The sequence below is a fragment of the Chinchilla lanigera genome, unplaced genomic scaffold (assembly GCF_000276665.1).
Source record: "Chinchilla lanigera isolate Chin_1 unplaced genomic scaffold, ChiLan1.0 scaffold00047, whole genome shotgun sequence".
Taxonomy (NCBI): domain Eukaryota; kingdom Metazoa; phylum Chordata; class Mammalia; order Rodentia; family Chinchillidae; genus Chinchilla; species Chinchilla lanigera.
Genome location: NW_004955448.1, coordinates 16,378,280 through 16,392,141, shown reverse-complemented (window position 1 = coordinate 16,392,141; position 13,862 = coordinate 16,378,280).

The following is a 13,862-nucleotide window of genomic DNA, read 5'->3' as shown; positions in this document are numbered from 1 at the left end:
CCACACTGATTTCCATGGTGGCTATGACAGTCTATACAACAGTGGAGTAGAGTTCCTTTTTCCACGCAGCCCCTCCAGCATTTGTTATTGGTTGATTTGTTGATGATAGCCATTCTTTCTGGTGTGAGATGGAATCACAGTGTTGTTTCTATTTGCATTCTTTTTTTTTTTTTTGGTACCGGGAATCGAACTCAGGACCTTGCACTTGCCAGGTAGGCACTTATACTGCTGAGCTATATCCCTGGCCCTCATTTGTATTTCTTGAATGACTAATGATGTTGAGTTTTTTTCATGTATTTATTTGCCATTTGTATTTCTTTATCTGAGAAGTGTGTATTAACCTCAGATGTCTACTTTTGGATTGGGTCTTTGAATTTGGGGGTCCTGATGTTTTAAATTGTTAATGTGTTCTAGAAAAAAACCCTCTGCTTGAGGGACAGTTGGCTAAAATTTTTCCCAATTTGTGGGTTTTCTTTTTATTCTATTGGTGATTTTATTTGATGTGCAAAAACTTTTCAATAAGATGAGATTCCAGTTGTTGATTCTTTGAAGTTTTTCTTGTGCAATTTGTTTTTTGTTCACGAAATCTCTGCCTACCCCTATGTCTTCAAGATTTTTACCTAATTTCTCTTCCAGTAGATTTAGTGTTTCTGTTTTGCTATGGAGATCTTTAATCCATTTTGATTTTAGTTAGGTGCATGGTGATAGAAATGTTTCTAGTTTTAGTCTTTGACATGTAGGGAGCCAGTTTTTCCAACACCTTTTATTACAGAGGCTATCTTTCTTCCAGTGAACATGTTTGGCCCTTTTGTCAAAGAAAAGGTGGCTGAATGTGGCTGTGTTTGTGGCTGTGTCTTCTAGTCTGTTCCATTGATCCGCAGGCCTGGTTTTTTTTTGCCAATATCCTGCTGATTTTATCACAGTGGCTTTGTAGTATAATTTCAAGTCAGAAATTGTGATGCCTCCTGCCTTGCCTTTGTTGTCCAGGATTGCTTTTGCTATTCTGGATCACTTCTGCTTCCAGATGAATTTTAGGAATGTTTTCTCTATATCTGTGAGGTATACTAATAGTATTTTGATCCAGATTGCACTGAATCTGTATAACAATTTTGGGTGTATGGCCATTTTCACAATATTGGTTCTTTCTATCCATGAGTAAGGAATGTCTTTCCATTTTCTGAAATTCCCTTTGATCTATTTTTAGAGTATTGTAATTTCACTCTATAAATCTTTTACCTCTTTTGTTACATTGATTCCTAAGTATTTCAATTTTTTGGATGCAATTGTGAAAGGTATGGTTTCCTTAATTTCTCTGGCAGTCTGTTTGTTGTTTGTGTATAGGAATGCTATTGATTTTTGAGTGTTGATTTTGTATCCAGCTATCCTACTGAATTTATTGATTAATTCTAGGAGTCTTTTGGTGGAGTTTTTGGGCATCTTACATGTAGAGTATCATGTCATCTGTGAATAATGATAATTTCACTTCTTCCTGTCCTAACCTTATTCCCTTTTTATTTCTTTCTTGTGTAATTGTTCTGGCTAATGTTTCCAGAACTATGTTGAATAGGAGTGGTGACAATGGACATTCTTGTCTTGCTCCTGATTTTAAACTGAAAGCTTTCATTTTTTCCATTTAGTATAATGTTGGCTATTGGTTTGTCATAGATGGCTTTGATCAGATTGAGGTAAAGCCTATCTATTGGAATTTTTCATAGAGTTTTTTTTTATCATGGATAAGTTTTGGACTTTGTCAAAATCTTTTTCTTAACCTATTGAGATGATCATGTGAATTTTGTCTTTAGTTCTGTTGATATGGTGTATTATATTGATTTATTTGCATATACTGAAACATCCCTGCATCTCTGGAATGAATCTCACTTTGTCATGGTGTATAATCTTCTTGATTTGCTGAATTGTGTTTGCTAATATTTTATTATCTTTGCATCTATGTTCATTAGGGAGATTGGCCTATAGTTAGTTCTCTTCTTTGGTTGGGTCTTTCTCTGGTTTTGGTGTCAGTACAAAAATGACTTCCAGAAATGCTTTAGAGAGAATTGCTTCCCTTTGTATTTCATTGAAGAGTTTGAAGAGTATTGGCATTAAATCTTTTCTGAATTTCTTGTAGAATTCAGATGTAAATCCATCAAGATCTGGGCTTTTCTTTGTTTCTAAGTCTTTAATCACATTTTCAATTTAATTAATTGATACTGGGTTATTCAGAATTATTATATCTTCTTGATTCAGCTTTAGTAATCCATATGTATCTAGGAACTTGTCCATTTCTTCTGTGTTTTCCATCCTATGGGAGTAAAGATTTTCAAAGTAGGTATTGATGATCTTCCAAATTTCTAAAAGGACTGTAGTGATATTATGCTTTTCATTCCTAATTGCATGAATTTGAGTTATTTCCTTTTTTGATAAAGTTGGCTAGGGGTTTCTCAATTTATTCTTTTGAAGAACTCTTTGATGCATTAATTCTTTGTATTGATTTCTTCATCTGAATTGCATTAATTTCTGCCCTGATCTTTGTAATTTCCTGCCTTCTTTGGGCTTTGGGCTTGTCTTATTCTTAAACTATTTCTATGTTCATATTCCATTTTCCTGATTTCTGAGTTCACCACTATAAATTTCCCTGTGAGGACTGCTTTTTCATCCCACATATTTTGGTAAGTTGTATTTACAATTTTGTTTGATTGTAGATATTGTTTAATTTCTTTAATTTCATCTGTGATCCATTGGTTGTTGAGGAGGCTATTATTTAATTTCCATGTGTTTATGGACTTTTTGTGGTTCATTTTGTCATTAATGTAAAATTACATTGTGCTATGGTCATATAATATACATGGGATAATTTCAAATCCTTTGTGTTTAGTTAAACATGTTCTATGGGCTAGTATGTGGTCTATTTTAGTATTTAGTATATGGTCTACTCAATCCATTTGTACACAAGTTTGGTTTAGTCCTAATATTTCTTTGCTGATTTTTTGTCCAGTTGATCTATCCCTTTGTGTCAATGGGGTGTTAAGTTCCTCCATTACAAATGCGTTATTGAATAATTAGTTTTTCATGTCTATTACGATTTATCTTATATAGTTCAGTGCTCCCATATTTGGTGCATACATATTTATGATTGTTAGCTCTTTCTCTTGACATTTTCCCCTAACAAGTATGTAATGAACTTCTTTATCTCTTTTGATCACTCTTGGTTTGAAGTTCGCATTGTCTGCAAACAGAATAGCTACCCCTGCTTTCTTCGGGGTCCTGTCACATGGAGAATTGTTTTCCATCTTTTGATTCTCAGTTTATGAACTTCCTTTTGAGTTTAATGTGTTTCATGTCTATAACATATTGTTATATTTTGTTTTGTGATCCACTCTGCCAATCTGCTTCATTTGATTGGTGAACAGAGACCATCCACACTGATGGTTATAACTGCTATGTATTGGCTTATCCCTGTCATGTTATTTTCCTGTTATTGGTATGCTACTTTTTCCCACTGTTTGACTGCTTGCTCTGCTTGGTGATTCCTTTCTATTGTTGTTCTTGAAATTGTGGTCTTTTTATCTCTTTCTAGAATATATTTAGTAATCTTTGTAGGGTTTGTTTTATGCTCCTGAAGTTCTTCTGTTGTTTTTTGTCATGGAAATATTTTATTTCTCTGTTAAATTTGAAGGATACTTTTGCAGGTTACATCAATCTGGGTTAGAAGTTGTTTTCTTTCACCTGAAATACTTCACTCCAAACTCTTCTTCACTTGATCATTTTTGTTGAGAAATCTGCCATGATTCACATGGACTTTCCTCTGCAGGTGATCTGTTTCTTTTCTCTAACAGCTTTTAATATTCTGTTCTTTTGCTGAATTTCTGGGATTTTATTATTTATTTGTGTGTAGATTTATTTTCATTGTGGCTAATTGGAATTCTATATGCATCACTTACCTGTATATCAGATTCTTTTTCTATGCTTAGGAAATTTTCTGCTATTACTTCTGCAAATCTTTTTATGTCATTTGCATTTCCTTCTGCTGTTTCTTTGACACCTATTACTCTACATTGTTTTTCTTTGCACCTGTTGATTGATATTTCCTGGTTCCTTGTTATTTTTAAGAGATCTTTCGTTTCATGATCATTAGCTGCAATGCTGTCTTAAAGATCTTAAAGTCAATCTTCACCCTCATTCAATGGTTTGTCCAGATTTCAATGGAAGTTTTAATTTTCTGGATATCTCTTTGAATCTGTGTCATGCATTCTAATTCTTTCATATATTTCATTCAATGTTTCCATCAGTTTTCTAAGCTCCTCTATTTTTTTATTTGTCTTCTTTAGGTGTGCTGAGCAATTCTTTCACTATTGTTATCATTTCTTTTTTTGCCTGAGAGACTATTTCTGATCTGATTTCTTCTATGGCCTGATGGGTTTTTTTCTTTACTTCAATTGTTATCATTTCAGAAATTTCAGGTGTGTGACTTCCAAGCTCTTCTGTGTTGATGTCTTCAGCTGTTCTGGGTGGAGTGGAGTGCTGAGATTGCAGTTCCCTTCTTTGTCTTGTCATTTTCTGATGTGGGAGGCTGAACACTGAGCCTGAACACTGAGCCTGTCCCTTCCCAGGCAGCTTACTGAAGTTCCTGAGCATCCCTGGCTTTTCTGGGTTTCAAACTTGGCCTGCAATTCAGTGGGAGGTGGGGCAACAGGTCCAGCATCCCCAGGCAGTTGAGGGGGCATACCTGGCTCTCCCAGGGTTCAGATGCATCTCATGATGGTTGCAGGAGGTGAGGCACCAGTCTCGGACCACAGGCAGTTGACAGAGCACATCTCACTCTCCCAGAGGTCAGTTGCATCTAGCGATGGTGGCAGGAAGTGAGGTGCAGGTCTCTGGGATCCCCAGGCATTTCATGAGTGCACCTGGCTCTCCCAGGGCTCAGACACATCTGCAATGATGACTACACTATTTTTCTTCTGAATATGAACATGTTATCTGTCCAAGATAGATTTTACATAAATTAGTTATTCTGTAGTCCATGTTCCAAGCACTGTTGAAAACCACTTTCCCCATCCAAAGGAAATCATTTTTTAATCTTCTCTACTAATTAGCTGCTTGCTTTTTTGTCCAGAAGGAGTGCTGCATTACTGAATTTACAGTCATATTTTTTCATATAAAGGAGATAGATAATTGGTAACACTTAAGGGCACAGGAAATTAAACAGCATGGCTGAATACCTAAGCTGCTTAATTTACTACAAATCATTGATGTACAGCACTACTGTAATTGGTATATCTTAAAATTATAAAATTGTGGCTTTCGAATAGGTGTTTCTTTGCTAAAGTGATCATTCATTCCTCTGTGTATTTGACTTTACATTCAATTGGAAGTAAAGTAGTTTGTTTTTTGTAATACCATAATCTACTTATATTTGTGTATTTATTAATTCATTCTCTTAATTTTTTCAACAAATATTTATTAGTGAGTTCTATGTTACACTGCAAATTTTTAAGGCCACTATTTTGAACAAATTAAAAAAATGAAGAAGGTATATTTCCTGTTATAGCAGGAGTGTTAGGAGAGGGGATAGGAGCAATTTAATGTGCACAATGTGGTAAAAGAGTAGGGGAACAGAAAATGAATGGCTAACTGTCCTTGAAAGTTCTAAAAGTTTCATTAAACAAATAAAGTGCATTGATGTCAAGCGTAAATGAGCACTTTCCAGAAGGAGGATTTGGTAACAGCATTTCCAGTCATAATGCTTGGGATTCTTAGGTAGCAGTCAAGTACAACCAGAAGGAAGGGCATGCAAAAGTAGTGCAGACGCTATGTAGACCCTAACTCGCCTTATGTAGCTCTTGTGAACCACTCGCCATCAGAATAACCAAGGGTGCAAATACCACAAAGTGCTGTCACCCAATGCTGTAACTCTTATGGAAATGTCCTCACCCTTGTCATATTCGCTGGTCCTCCAATGGCTTTTCCAGAGCCACTACCCCTCTTTGTATTGTCATAGTGGCTTATTGTCAGAAGAACTACCAGAGTCTGCCCTGTGATTCCAAATCCTGACCTCAAATTAGGAATTGCATTCCCCCTTAATTAATTGTGTTCTTCTTCCCAACTATAGTTTGACTTCCGTATTCATTGGAGAAATCCTCTAAAAAATTCTTCTTTTTTCATTACAAGCTTTTGTAGCAGAGCATAAAAAATAAGGCTTGAAGGGAATTTGCATGAAGCAACCTGTATTCAAGTCAAGATACTTATTTCCAGCAACTCAACTAAGTTTTCCATGTAGAATGTGGCCTTTTGATATCAGGTGTGTTGGCATTTGCAGACTTCTGGTCTTATATTCTTCACTGGTTTGTATTTTGCTTTCTTCAATTTCACTCTATGTACTGACCACCATAAAAGCACCCCTCTATAAAAACACTTCTTGAAGTGTGAATATGCAAAAAGAGTAAATATTTAAAATGTGCACATCTGAGAGTTTGAAGATAAGCATATACCTGTAAACCATCACCACCAGGAGTGTGATTGACATATTTATAATATCCCAAGTACTCTCCTTTACTAGTATTATGAAGTGTATCCTCTAAATCAGTATTTCCCTTTTCTGTTTCTTCTCTACTAGCTGCACATCATCACTTGTGAGGCATCCTCTTAGTCCTTTCTGTTTGTCCTACTGGTCTCTTCCTGGGAAGGCAGAGTGATATAATGAAAAGCAGATAGGCCTGGGTTTTGACATTTACTCTGCCATCTTCTTTGTGGCTTATAAAAGCCATTTAGTTCTCTGAGCTTCAGTTTCCTCACTTATAAAGGGTAAACCATGATCCCACTTTGCATGGGTTTTGTAAGCTCTTAATAGACATGTAACTGTTTGCTGGGATCACATCTGCCTGTGACCCCAGCCCTCTGGGAGACTCAGAAAGGAGGATCACAAGTGTGTGAGCCCAGCTGGACAAGACACTGACCCCCCAAAATCTAGGGATTTAGCTCGAGAGAGTTCTGTCCCCAGCATATCAACACAAGGCTGCCATCAACAGTGAGGTTCTTGTATTTGAAATTATGATTTTGTTCTAAGCTTCCCAATTTACCACGGAGAAGTCTACCATTTTCATATTTTCCATGAATCATCACTTTACAATCTAGACTTGACTAAAATCTAGCTTTTCTTTTCTGTCACCCAGGTCTCTGATAGGAAAGTAGAAAGAACACTGGAGCTTTCATAAAAAATAAAACAAGGAAAAAACTATAAATAGAGCTGTGGGAACACAGGTGGAGAAGACTACAAGAGTGAAAAGGAAACACGGAGGTAACCATAGCCAGAGGCAGCTGCCGCCGCCCGGGAACAGACTGTGCTTCTTAGAGCCCAGGATCTCGGAGGAAGAACCAAAGGAGCTGAAACTCAGCCTTCTGAGGGCTGCTGCCAGCTGCTATACTACAGAGTAGGTGGTGAGACCGCCTCTGAGAGCATGGAAGAACCCGAGGCCGATGTCAGCTGTTCCTACTATCTTCGCATTGCTCTTGGTGGCCTCCACTGTCAGAAACTAACACAGTGTAAGCAAGCCAGAGTCCTAGGCCCAGCCTCAAGTGGCATAGTGTCAGACAGGTCATTTAAATGCAGACATGGGGGCACTTACCCATAATCCTACCTGTAGGCTGAGGCAGGAGGATTATTGCAAGTTAGAGCCCAGCCTGGGCTACAATGTGAGTTCAAGAGCAGCCTGAATTGCATAACAAAACCCATCTCAAAAAACCAAAGACAAACAAACAAACGAAAAAAATAAGCACGAGTGATTTCAAACTGAGAGACAATACGTTAAGAATAATCAAAGCTCTGGCTGTTAAGCAATGATATAGCAGCAATTATAAAACTGTGCTTCTGCTTAAGCAGTGCAACTATCCGGTGGTGTATAGGAACTTCTCCCATTCCTTATAAAAAGGAGACATGATATGACAAATGTCATGAGATTTTCCCTCGGATTTTCTAAAAGATACAGTGTGGTAATAAGAGCTCAAAGCTCCATGAATCAGTTGTCAGCATACATTAGAGAAGCCTAGAAGTTCACAGACCAGAAAGACAATTCTGTGGAGGACCTTTATGGGATTCGAGGGTGGGCTGGGGTACTTTTCCTATATCCAGACCTGAATGAAGGGGAGTTCACATATAAAATGTTCCCGAATATCAGATCTGCTCCTGTATACTTGCACTTGGACTTCTTGTGCTTGTATCTTGCAGTCTGTATGGAACAGTCAGGGAATGGCAGACGGACAGAAAGAGGGAAGGCGCAGCAGGGCAGAAGGCCACACTTCACGCCTGCAGGATGCAATGGCAAGAACTCCTAAGGGCTGAGTGAGTGTTACAGAAATGCCCTCTTTTGAGCTTCCTTAAAAGACTCTACTCACTTAATAGTTAAGGAGAAAAGGGTTTCATGATTTATATAATGAAGGATTTATTTTCAATGATTAATGAGTCAATATTGAGATTTGATTTTAGGTAATTTGACACATGAAATGTTCTGGAAACCAGAAGTACTAATGCTATCTGTACAATGTACATTCAATGGCTGCAAAAATTTCCACCAATGATCTTTAGCCACAGAACTGATTTTGTAGGAAGTAAAAGCAGCCTATTACTAAAAGAAACAGGACAGAGTTCTTGCTCTCTATTGCACTGCTTACACTGGTGATTCTAAAAGAGAAAATAAAATAAACCCTGTGAATGAGCTGCAGACAAAGGTGAATTAGTAAACATCAAAAGAAACTAAATGTACATACAGCTTTACAGGAGATATGCAGAAATCTCTTCAGAATACCTTCTGTGGATGGTCTTCAGTGATTTTGTAAGACTTAAGGATCAATAAAATGCTTTAAATCAAAAAAATCATCCAGATGACATATTTCTGACTGAAATGCTATCTTAACTGACTCATATGTGTGGGCTGGGGAAATCAATATTTTGCTATAATTTTGATAATTTAAATGCAAAATAGTTTTTTCTTCAGGGATAGGAAAAAGAAACAAAAAGTTTTGATTTTATTTCATGTATGAAATACTTTGTGATTTGTAAAATATATCTGATTATTCATCTAGTTCTTTCTTTTGTGATGATAGATTTTTAAGATGTCAAAAGTAATTAAATTAATCATTCTGGGTAGATTTCCAAAATGCTGGATAAATGAAGAGATAATGATCCCCATTCCTCTCTTTTCCTATAAAATAATAAAGAGTTGTGAGGAATGGAACATTCAGTCCCAAGAGACAAGTTTCAGTTCTAGCTCCTACAAGTAAGCACTTTAATATCACTGATTAGGACACCACTTGTAAGTTGGGGAGCGGGAGGCAATGGGATGGTTTGGTTAATGAAAATGCAGTTCACTCTACTGCAGTTTATTATCAGTACCAAATGAAATTAGGGAGACAAGGAAGGAGAAAAGAAGGAAGGAAGGAAGGGGAGAGGGAGTGAAGATGGAACAGAGTGAACTACTCTAAACCAGTGTATGTCACTCTAAGTGTGGACATCTATCTAAGAGGAATGAGATAATTGGTCCACTTAAAATTGTAAATTTTAAAACAATGATCAATCTGTCATGGTATGCTAGATTAAAAGTTTTCATAACAAGTAAAACTAAATTATTACTTCCCTTTAAAATTGTGTAAAAGATCTTTACAAAGGATTACACTTCTTTCTTTTTCAAATAAATGTCAAATACTGTCAAATAAATGACAAAGCTTAAATAAAATGAAATTCAAACTATGAAAATAAGTCAAAACCTAAACTTTATTCTGTTAAAAAATACAAATGACAATAAAAGAGATAGAGTTTTTCAGCACGAAAATAACTTGAAACTTCAGGTTAGTGAATGCCACACACTAGAATAGAATAATATAATGTGTTGAAGACATGATGTGGTGAGAATGTGTCCTCCTCAGATCCATGTGCTGAAATTCCAGCCTTTAATGTGATGAATTATATAGTGATGGTGTTGCGAGTGAGTAGGTCAAGGTGGAGTGTCCTCATATTCAACTTAAGGCGATGATAAAGAGATGCCAGTAAGTTAGGATTTCCCTATCATGTGAGGAAAAACGTGCTGTGTGCCAGCCCAGATGCCAGCCACCCGCAGACACCACGTCTGCCTTCACTGTGTACTTTTCTGTCCCTAGAAGGGTTGGAAGCTTTTTCCTTATGAATGAGTTAGCTCATGGCGTTTTGTTATAGCAGCTCTAACAAAATAATCTGATATGCACTTAGTAGGAATTACGTTAATAAAGTAAACTCTGCACAAAAGAACAGACCAAAAGTATAAAATATGAAGGAAAATAGGCAGCCTATTTTAATATTTATTTTTGCCTGTTAGATAAGATTAAAATTAATGTCTGGCTCAAAGAATAATTTTATTTAGTTATTTATTTTCAAATGAAAATATTCTTTCAATTTAAATGTATATTACAAATAAATTTTTGGAAAAAAATTAAATAGCTTTAGGGAAGAAAGTCAACTATACTTAAGATTGTCATTTTGGGGGCCTATGCTGAGGTGTGAAACCAAAGGACAAAAAGCTGAAGATGGTGAACCACTTAATTTTGGGGTCATGAAGGAACAAAGATTAAACAAATGTAATTTTGATAGGGACTTTCAGAGGAGACGCCATGCTAAGGAAATACTTGCTAAAGAAAATAATTGGAATCTGGGATTACTGCCGTGGCTTATCTGAATCCAAAGAGACCACAGAGTTTTAAAAATCATGGGTGTAAATTTAAGTTTGTATATGGTGAAAGCTTTGGGTACCCTAGGCAACGTGTGTCTGCCATTGACCAACTTGCCACTTCAGCACAAATTAAACGAATCTGCAATACTCTTCCTTCAGTACCACTGGAAATGAATTTCTGGATGAGGATGGGGAGGTCACATTCGTTAGCGAGGAAAGGCTGAGAAAGTGGATAGTGAAGAGTGAACAGAGGAATATAACATCACTGACAAGGGTCTAACAATTTTCAAATCACAGAAACTCAGCTGTGTACTTTGATGGAGGCAAATATCATCACACATTCTTGAAGATGGAGAGGAAAACCAAGCTCCCAGGTTTCCCAAAGCCTGCTGTGCAGATGAAGGAGATTTCAGCACACTGGAGTTCAGTTCTTAGCTCTGGATTTATAATGCAAAGCAGTCTTTGTAAGCCAGCGACAGCTATGCTTGGAAAGACTTATGTCCCTGGCCTGGCTTATCTAAATAAAAAAGAGAATGATTGTAAATCCATATTTTAATTTTAATTTTATTTGCAAAGAACTAAAAATTTATTAGCATATTCAAGTTCTGCAGATTTCCACTCCGAAGGAAATGGACAAATCTGTGTCATTCTACATATCAATCTCTCAGAAACTCCTTGCATTTTGAGAAATACACAAATGTCTGTCTACATATTTATCTACATCAAACGTATTGGCATGAGATGACCAATGACCTCATGATTTTCTCAATGTCTCTAATGTTTTCAGAAAATAAATTTGATTTAGTTATTTCCCTTTGAATTACATAAAGTCTTATAAAATATCTATAAGAAGATGAGGCCAAAAATCAATCTTCATTTCAAGTTGTTTTGACAGTGGCCCCTCCTTGCCTCTTATTACAACAACATTTGTCATCAAAGTTCAGTAACACACTGTGGGAGGTGGTGAACAGCTGTACATTAGGATCTCTTTTTCTAGATCAAACTTCAAAAGGTAATTTGCATAAGCCTTACTTCTCATAAAGTGAAGTGCTTTCTGAGCAGCGGACAAATTTCTGTCAGGAATGCTAGCAGAGTTTTGGTGCCAATGTATGAACTAGAGAAATAATGAAGTATGTATTTTCTTTCTTTACAAAAGCAGAAAAGCCAGATGTTTTCCCAGAAGCTTTAGTCGCACAGAATACTAGGATTTTTCTTCAAGTCCAATTTGGTGGTTAAAAAAAAAAAAACAAAAATAACCACAATTTTGAAGAGGTTGACAATCTTTGAAATTTCAAAAAAGAACTCTTAAAATAGACAAGATTTTGAGATGTTATCAGAAATACATTTTACACTAAACCTGAGAAGCACCTAGATTGCCAGAAATCAGTAGTTTCATATTAATGCTCACTGGAGGAAAATGGAAAGGTTGTTAACTTCTGTGATAATTCACTTTCAAGTTATAGAAGAAAGTTCAGAGATATTCAAGCACGTGACATTCTTATGCAGAGACATAGCTGCATCTTTTCTTCACTGATCAAAGCTACAGGCAATTTTAACTATTCCCAGGATAATTTAACATCAGGTGTTACTTTTCTTGTTTGATGGTAGAATTAACAGTGCTCTAGAACACTGCACTGAGAATATTTTTGGAGAAATCAAAGAACAAAGTTTTAGGCTGTTCAAGTTGTTTTTAATTTTTAGAAACTTCACAATATTTATGCATAGTTGTAAGAAGATTCTTCATTTTATTTCTTTTTGGCTTTTTGGTTCACTGACAAGAAAACTGACAATTTTTACTTTACAAAAGTTAAAACCTGGAGAGGGTTGATGTAAAAGTATGTCTTCTTGTTTCAGAGGAAATTGTTGCTATATTTTGAAATATAAAGAGTCATCAATGTTACTTTGGAAAATTTTAATTATTCATTTACTTTTTATTAGTACTTGTTCGCAGCAAATGATGTTTACATTCCTTGTGCTGAGTTGTACATGAACAGGATACATCTCATTCTGTTCTCATCCTCCTCCCCTCCCCTCCCTCGCCTCCCTCCATGTCTGGATCCCCTTCCCACTTGAAAAAGAGATATCTTCCTACTTCCTAAGATCTCTCTTTCATTTTTCTCTTTATTAATAATTTGGGTTTCCCATATAACAGAAATCATGTGATATTTAAGTTTGCATGTCTGATGTGTTTCACTTAACATTATGGTTTCAATATGTTTCCATTTTCCTACAAATGACTCCAGTTTACCTACAAGGGGAATAGTGCAATTTCCACTTTTGGCTATAGGAGGAATCTCCATAATGATTTTCAGAGTGGTTGTACTAGTTTACACTCTTAAGATGAGTGTAGAAGGGCTCTCTTTACCCCTACAGCATTGACAGGATTTATTACTGATATTTTGATGAAGACTATTCCTTCTGGGCTAAGATGGAATCTCAGAGTTGTTTTAATTTGTATTTCTCTAATGGCCGGTGACATTGGGCATTTCTGCATGTGTTTATTGGCCATTTGTATTTCTTTTTCTGTGAAGTGTCCCTTCACTGGCATTGTTTTGACTGGTTCTACTAGAAAATTTTAAACAACAAATATTCTGATACAAGTTTAGTCTTCCAGAAGAGTTGGAAAATGCAATACAGAAAATTTTCTTATTCCCTTGTCTAACTTGCACTTATATTAACATTTTAAAATAATCTTAGAAAGTTTATCCAAAGTAGGAAATTAACCCTCACATAATACTGTCTCTCAGAGTGCAACATTTATCCAGATTCTCTAATCCATCTTTTTCTTTCAGGATCCAGGTCATGACCCACCGTTAAGTTTTCACATCTCATTGGTCTTTCCCAATTTCTGGCAGTTCCTCCAATTTTCTTTGTCCTTAAGATTTTTAAAGTTTCGAAGAGGGCTTAATGGTCATTTTGGTGAAAAGTTCTCATTTTTTCTTGTGTCATGTTTTTTCATGTTTAGCTTGGAGATTTACAACATTGGGGAAGAAATACAGCAGTGAGGTATGTTTCTGGCCCTTCATATCCAAAGGTATGTAATACTGAGATGTGTTCACAGTTTGATGTTGTGTTTGATTTTTGTGTAAGAAGGTGTCAGGTGAGATTCTTAGCTATAAACTTCTACCGTGTCATTTAGAATTTACCATACTGTTGTCTATGCCAATAATTACT